Genomic DNA, 8,177 nt, shown 5'->3' on the forward strand with positions numbered 1-8,177 from the left:
GCGTCTGATGGTCAATCTAGGGATTCAAACTCACTTAAAAGTCAGTGAAAATGACGTAATCACCTTTTAGGAGATGCTATTATGGTTTAGAAGCTCGATTTATACAACAAGTAAATGCAGACCTCTATAAGGTCGATACAAGAGATGATTAGTGAGTTTGAACCACTAAATCGACCTTGTAAGGATATTCATTTATTTGTTGTACAAATCGAGCTTCTAACCACAATAACATTTCTTGAAAGGGTGATTATGCCATTTTCGTTGACTTGTAAGTGAGTTTGAATCATCTCCTGAATCGGTCAATTGGTTGACGTTGCAATAAAATTGTAAATGTAATGACATAATTGAGAAAAAAAAACTCGGTGTCAAAATTGAAATTTTATCGTAATATAGTGACTTTTTGCATTTTGAATTTGGTGTCAAAATCAAAATTCTCTTAAACTTAACGACTTTATTGCAATTTGGGAAATGTGGTTACGGAGAGAACATAGAAACCGGTCATTTGGTTGATAATGCAACAAAACTGTAAATATAGTGACATAATTGAAAAAAAAAATAACTCATAAAAATCAAAATTTTACTGTAATATAGTGACTTTTTTACGATTTATCTAAACCGTGTAGTACCGTATTTATTAATATTTACATAAACTAAATAACAAAAAAACAAATAAAGTGGTTGAAGATTTGGGTGTATTCATTAAAGTGAAGGCATTCTACATTTCTACTCTATAAAATGCAACTCCCCTTCCAAATCCCCCAATCCAGAAAACATAGAAGATGTCGAGGGTAACAGATTTCATCAATCTCAACCTCAACCCCGCCACCATCATTGCAGAGTACATTTGGTCAGTTATTTTTTTATTGCAAATTGTTAGCTTTCAAATCGCAGTATTAATTCATTTCTGTTTATTTCTTGTAAATTATAGTAGTAAAGTTATGATTTTGTTTGACAAGGAAACGAATGTGTTTGACATGTTTTTTGTCAACGAGCGTTAATATAATACTATTATAATCTTTTAATGAGTGTTTTGCTAGGAAATTACGATCAGTAGATAAGATAGTCAATCATCAATGTATAATGATCAAATACATAATATTTGTAACATATGTGTATAAATTTTATAATCAAAATTTATTGTTCATACAAATATACATTTTTATTATGCTTTAAAGTAGAAAGAGTTATACCAGTCATTATATTTTATTTTTACAATTTAAAAATAGAAAATTGTTTATATAGTTTTTTTTTATGATTTTGATACAAAACTGTCAATGTAACCCATGTTCGTTGCGATAATGCAACATAGTTTAATAAGTATTTATGTATGTTGGAGTACCATTCCTTTCCTATCTCTTTTTAAGAAACAATATTGGACTCCACCTTCATCTTACAAAAACATCAAATACAACATCAACAAAAACAATTTCTTATTTAATAAGACTATAAATTATTATTATATATTTCATAAATTTGCTTAATGAACAAATTGACTATAAATTATTTGTTTTAACAAAGTTGTTTGATGATAACATTCACTATAAAATGATCTTTTCACAAATTTTGTTTCGTAATACTAATAGTATTGTTTGCAATACTTTATCTGGAAATGTATACGTGGAGACGATAAAGTTATTACCAATGACACATGTTAACTTAGTACAAAAGTGGGTGACAAGTGTTTCGGTGCACGCATGTCCATAGTCAAATTTGTAAATATAATATGACAAAAATAGTGAATATTTATTTTAGAAAATATAGTAGTAAAATCATTTTTTTGAGATTTTTATTACAATTTTATGATGAAGTCATCAGAATTCAAAAGACTCATTTATCACAAGAAAAGTTAATTACAAATACAACTTTTCATATATATTCAAAAAATTATTATATTTTTAATTTATCTAAAAAGCTATTACGATTCTTTTTAAAAGCCACTCATATTTCTATTTTTTTTCATAAAAAACTATATATATATATATATATATATATATATATATATATATATATATATATATATATATATATATATATATATATATATATACTTGAAACAACATTTTTCTTTTTCCAAGATACAATGTAACTTCTGACCAAACATTAAAACCAAAAAATTTTGATTTTTTATACTTTGAAAATACCAAACCAATCCACTTTTTCATTTTTAGTTGCTTTTTTGGTTTGTTCATTAACATTTAAAATTTAACAAAAACATGTGAATTCTTAAAATCTAATTCTAGACAAGGCTACATGCTTAATATTTTAGTTTTCAATAGAAATAAATACATGATAATTATTTTAATTTATAACATATTTACTTAATTAAACATATAATAAAATGACATAATCTTTGGTATTTTGGTTCTTACATAAAAACCCAAAATGAACGAAAAAAATATGTTGTTATTAACCCAAAAACCAACCGTTAGTTTTTCGATTTCATTTTTTTTATAAAGTAGAATCATGATTTGAAAATTTATAGAATAATATCCTCAAAAATGATATTTTCTATAACTTTTTGTCAATCACAAGACATCCAACGTACTTGAACATTAATGTTTCTTATATGATTGAGATCATGGTGATTATACTTCATGGGTTATGTTGAATTCCTTGTGATTAGAGAAATAAAAGTTGGTTAATATTGATGAAAAAAAAAACTCAAAACTGTAGATACCAAAAAAAACAAGAAAATTCAAAACCAAAAAGACCAAACTGTTTTGCAAACTGATTTTTATTTATTTATTTATTTATTTTTTTTGATTCAGTTTGATTTCTTATATATAAAAACTAAGAAAAAAATAAACATAACCAAAGTACCAAAAACTATGTCATTTTATGTTTTACTAATAAGCATGTGTTTGTCTCGTCTTGTATTATATTTTAGAAAATTACATGTTTTTGTTAAATTTTAGCAACATTGATAACAAACAAATAAAAAGAACCCGGATAACAAAACTATGTCAATTTGCTATCCGGGTTTTTTTTTATTTGTTTTAATAAAAAATGAAACCATTCTCATCATAAAGGTTAACAAGCTATATTCCATTACTATGTGGACGGATTCAATTTGCTTGATACAAAACTTTTGATGCGGTGGTAGTTACTTCTTTTTGGAGTTCATGAAATTTATGGAGTTCTTTTGTTTTTAGGTAGGTTGATATATTAACATTATCTAACATGGTATTCTGCTTTATGTGTTTTTTTTTGTTTCTTTCTATTGTTTTTAAGTTTCGCATTATTAAATGTTCTTTCATAATACAAACTAACTTTTCTTTAATTTTTTTCTTCATAGGATTGGTGGATCTGGCCTCGACCTCAGAAGTAAAGCTAGAGTAAGCTCTCACGTTCAAGGAAAATCACGCAAAAGAAAATTTGTTATATCCTCTAATAAAATTATTTTACAAAAATATATAAAATTATCTTGAATCATTATGTAAATAAATATTTTTTTTGAATGCTTTAAGACACTTTCTACACCGATCGACGATCCACAAAAGCTTCCAAAATGGAACTACGATGGAAGTAGCACCGGTCAAGCCCATGGCAACGAAACCGAAGTGAACTTACAGTGAGTGCACTAACATAACCCTATATTTTCCAAACCAACAATTTAATTTTAATTTAATTCTAGCTTTTTTTTTATATAAATAAATTTCGGCATCTAACCAGATTTGTGATTAATTTGCAATGAGTGAACAGCTCCCAAGCAGTTTTCAAGGATCCTTTCAGGAGGGGCAACAATATTTTGGTAGGTAGTTTATGATTTTGTGAATATATTCGTAACAATTATCAGTATCATCAATATTACATATAGAAAAAAAGGAAAATTAAATATTATTTTATCTTTTGTTTCCGATTATCTTCGTACTCATATAAAATAATGAAATATAAAAGAATGAAATATAGAATATTATGGATATGAACAAAAAACATATTTGATTTCTTGAAAAAAAAACATTATGATCGACAACATTACCTTGAAGAACAAAAAAATAGATAATTAAGATAGTCATTTTTATACAATGTCATCAATTACAAGGTACAACAATTTTGTATATTTATCAATAAACATTATAAGTCTATAAAATATAAGGCAATGAAAAATAAAAGATCGTCCTATTTTATCATATTATTTTATCTTCTGGCCTAGTAAATGATTGAAATGTGTAATGCAATTGAAATGTGTAATGCATTATTTTTTTCATCTCATCATTGATTTTTAACACTTGTCAATTATCAATGATTTGGTGAATATGAAAATAAGTATGAATATTTAGTAGAAGGATATTGAACCTCTCTCGGACAATATACAACCAGATTTTGGTATTATTTTTGTGGTTTAAGTATTTTTTATTTAATTAATAAAAAACGGATATTTTTGAATGAAATTTCCACTATAGATACAATCACCCTATCTACACGGCATCTTATGTAGTTCCTAAAATAAAACTTAATTTCTGAAATGGTTTCTCATTTACCTAAATCGTATATGTATAACATATTTAACCGGTAAATGAGAAGTCAGTATAGGAAACAAGATAATATTTTATAGAATGGGAAGTGATATTGCCACGGTAACTTTTTATACTTCCACTGGAAAGTAATATAGATTGACAATTATGCCCTTCTTTACTTTAGAGAGAGAAGTATCAATGTTTCCTTAAAAAAATACAAGATCTTCAAGCGGATATCAGAATTGGGATTTGACCTACGAAATTCTCACCGGAAAACAAAAAACCAGTAATTTACATAACAGAGCTAACATCACTCAGACGTCAATTTTCGCCCAGGCGTTGAGGTCCAACTAGACGTCGCCGGAGTACAAACATATCCCGGAAACTGACTTGCACTCGAATGGGTAACTCACTAAATAGGTTGCCGTCTTCGTCATAATAGATTACACCGGAGAAATACAGGGGCTGATATTTATCGCCCTATCAGTATCTCCTTCCGCCAGCCCTTCCGTGCTCACCTCCTTCTTCTCATGTTCTCTTCATCCGGTGGCGCAACTTGATCGCTTTGTTGCTTATGGAGGAAATTAGTTTCTTCGGCATCCCCAGATAGATCTTTGTATTATTGTTCAACTTTTTCGAAGCTATAATAGTTTTCTTAGCATAGAGAAGCAGCATAGATGTTATCGATTGCAAAACGCCGGTGAACGTACGCTTAGCCTTGACATCGCTGGAGCTTGCGCCGTGGGTTGCTCGCCATGTCGGAGGAAGGGCTGTGATTTGATTCCAATACGAGGAGGATGAGGGAATACATATAGGGAGGTGATATTGCCATTGCAACAAAACGAACAAAGAAGGCTACATGGTGGTAAATTTTGAACCTTAATATGGGAAATACAAAATCAATCAAATCCAATCCTTTTGTCGCCATGGCTGTGACGAAACTCGAAAGGTTGTTTAGTGATGTATATTTATGACGAGGTCTTCTTTGCTTTGAGTGATATAAAGTGGTCTTCCAGATATGGGATGCTTATTTGAAAACAGAAGCTACTAAGGTTCATTTGTTTTCAATTCTTAATTTGTATGATCACGCTCTGAAACTCCAAACGATTTCTCCATGGGATGTGAGATTATGGTGGAATACAAAGATGTTTTGAAAATATAATTTTCTTTCAGTAAAAAAAATACTATTTTATAGGAGCAGTTATTATCCTTGATTTATGGTGTGTGTTTTGAAAAACTAAAACCAGGTTGCTTTCTTTTAAGTAAATAGGGGCAAAATTGTCAATTCATATTTTTTCAGTGGAACTATCAAAAATTGCCGTGGCAATATCACCTCCCTTATAGAATACACATGATGCCGTAGTTAAGAGATAAGACGTATTAGTTTTAACAGATACTAAACAGGAGATATGTTGGAATTTTTTAAAAGACAAATAATTTTCGTTGATCGAAATAAAATACATGGGTTGAATCACCCAAAAAAATCAAAATCTAGACTTTTTATATATATTACCATATATAAAATATACTGTTATTTTGGACATGTTACCATAAAATATATTGTTATTTATTATATCGTGAAGGTCTTGTGCGACGCATACAACCCACTTGGGGATCCAATCTATACAAACAAAAGATTCGATGCAGCCAAAATTTTTGGCCATCCAGATGTCGTAGCAGAAGCTCCATGGTAGTTCTTATATTATTTGAATTCATATCATCTTTTCCAACATACTTTGATATAATTACTTTATGTAATGCTTCAAAAACAATTATTAAGATGTTATACAAATAATGTCCTCAATATCTACTAATAACCTTATTTGCTTTATAGGTTTGGACTTGAACAAGAGTACACCTTGTTGCAAAAAGATACCAAATGGCCTTTGGGCTGGCCTATAGGAGGTTTCCCAAGACCTCAAGTAACCATCAATAGTTTTTATTTAATTTTTCCTTGATCTTTTAAAACATAATTTTATTCTATTGTACTTTTTAGCTTTTGATTCTTCAAACATTCATTTACTATGTTGCAATTAGGGTCCATCTTATTGTGGGGTTGGTGCTGAAAAAGCATTTGGACGTGACATTGTTGATGCTCACTACAAGGCATGTCTTTATGCTGGTATTACTATAGGAGGAGTCAATGCTGAAGTTATGCCTGGTCAGGTAAATTAATTATTCTTTAAGTTTGAATAAAATCGTAAAGTTTAGATTTTCATTTTGATTCAAGAAATTATATCTAATATGTATATTTTTCCAAATGTGAAAGTGGGAGTTTCAAGTGGGACCTTCAGCCGGAATAACTGCTGCTGATGAGTTATGGGTTGCTCGTTATATTCTAGAGGTGATTCAATCATTTCTTGAACAAGATTTACATTTACATCTTTTGAAAACTCTAGATTAGTTTGTAAGTTTTTGATCAAAGAGTGTTTATGATTATGATTTAACAGCGGGTTGCTGAAATTGCCGGAGTGATTGTCTCGTTCAATCCAAAACCAGTTCCGGTTAGATTATGTTTTGAAAACCCTACTTCATGTATTGTTTTTTAAACATAGGTAATCATTTTTCATCTATGGTTTTCAAATAATTGCAATAGGGTGATTGGAATGGAGCAGGAGCTCATACTAACTATAGGTATATATATCATATACCAAATGTTACTTTTATATAGTTAATAGTTTAGCTAGGCTAATATTATTATGTGTAAAAAATATTAGCACAAAATCAATGAGGAAAGAAGGTGGATATGAGGTTATCCAAAAGGCTATTGAAAAGCTCGGGCTTAGGCATGAAGAACACATTGCTAGTTATGGCGAAGGCAATGAACATTGTCTCACCGGTCTTCATGAAACCGCTGACATCAACACATTTTCCTGGGTACGAGAAATAAAAAATCTTTGCCTTTTAACTTTTTAGTAAGATACAAAAGGTTATACCATAAAATTTATGACTATTGCCAAGAACTCATCTTCAAGTCATTTTTATTGTCACAACAATTAAAATCGAGACAGTTTGATTGTTAACATATATGTGAGATATATTTTGTGTTTCATAGGGAGTTGCAAAGCGTGGTGTGTCTATTCGGGTAGGGACAGAAACTGCAAAAGAAGGAAAAGGGTATTTTGAGGACCGAAGGCCCGGGTCGAATATGGATCCGTATGTGGTTACCTCTATGATTGCTGAAACCACCATCTTGTGGAAGCCTTGAGTTTGTTCTTTGGTTTGGAATTGAACTAATAATGTTTGTGTTTCTAGTCTTAAATAAAGTGGGCTTTGTCCCATATGTCACCTTTTTTAAAGATTGATTTGTTGTGCAAACAAATAATAAATGGAATATCATGCATGTATTTTCTATTATTACGGAAGCTAGGTCAAAAGTGAAAGTTTTCAATAATTTAAGAAATCATATTTGGTGGGTTGACATTTTAATTTCTATTTTATCAACGTATTTCTTACATTGCATTGACCAATATACAATAGGGCCTTTTGGCTATTCTATTAAAAAACTAAACTGTTTAACATTCAAACATCTTTATATTGCTTATACTTACCACTTTGTCTAATCTTATAAGGAATATCAAATTCAAATCTTAACACGCATATTAGATGCATACATAAATTAAATAATTAAACATTAAAATAAATGAAAGAAAAGATAAGATGAATATTAAAGTGGTAAATCAGTAATTTCAAATTAACTAGTTTCAAATTAAATATGGA

General features: G+C 29.4%; 1 pseudogene across 1 annotated transcript; it reads left to right on the forward strand.

Moving 5' to 3' along the window:
* The first annotated feature begins 743 nt into the window (after nt 1–743).
* On the forward strand, nt 744–7,740 carry LOC145156702 (glutamine synthetase nodule isozyme-like; annotated as a pseudogene). Its single transcript, XR_013736866.1, has 12 exons — nt 744–847; nt 3,296–3,335; nt 3,468–3,571; nt 3,703–3,751; nt 6,041–6,147; nt 6,292–6,379; nt 6,495–6,623; nt 6,727–6,801; nt 6,908–6,961; nt 7,054–7,091; nt 7,175–7,334; nt 7,513–7,740. The product of XR_013736866.1 is annotated as a glutamine synthetase nodule isozyme-like (transcript).
* Nucleotides 7,741–8,177: the final 437 nt, after the last annotated feature.

This window comes from Lactuca virosa, chromosome 2 (assembly GCF_052849685.1).
Source record: "Lactuca virosa cultivar CGN04683 chromosome 2, Lactuca_virosa_CGN04683_v6, whole genome shotgun sequence".
Lineage (NCBI taxonomy): Eukaryota > Viridiplantae > Streptophyta > Magnoliopsida > Asterales > Asteraceae > Lactuca > Lactuca virosa.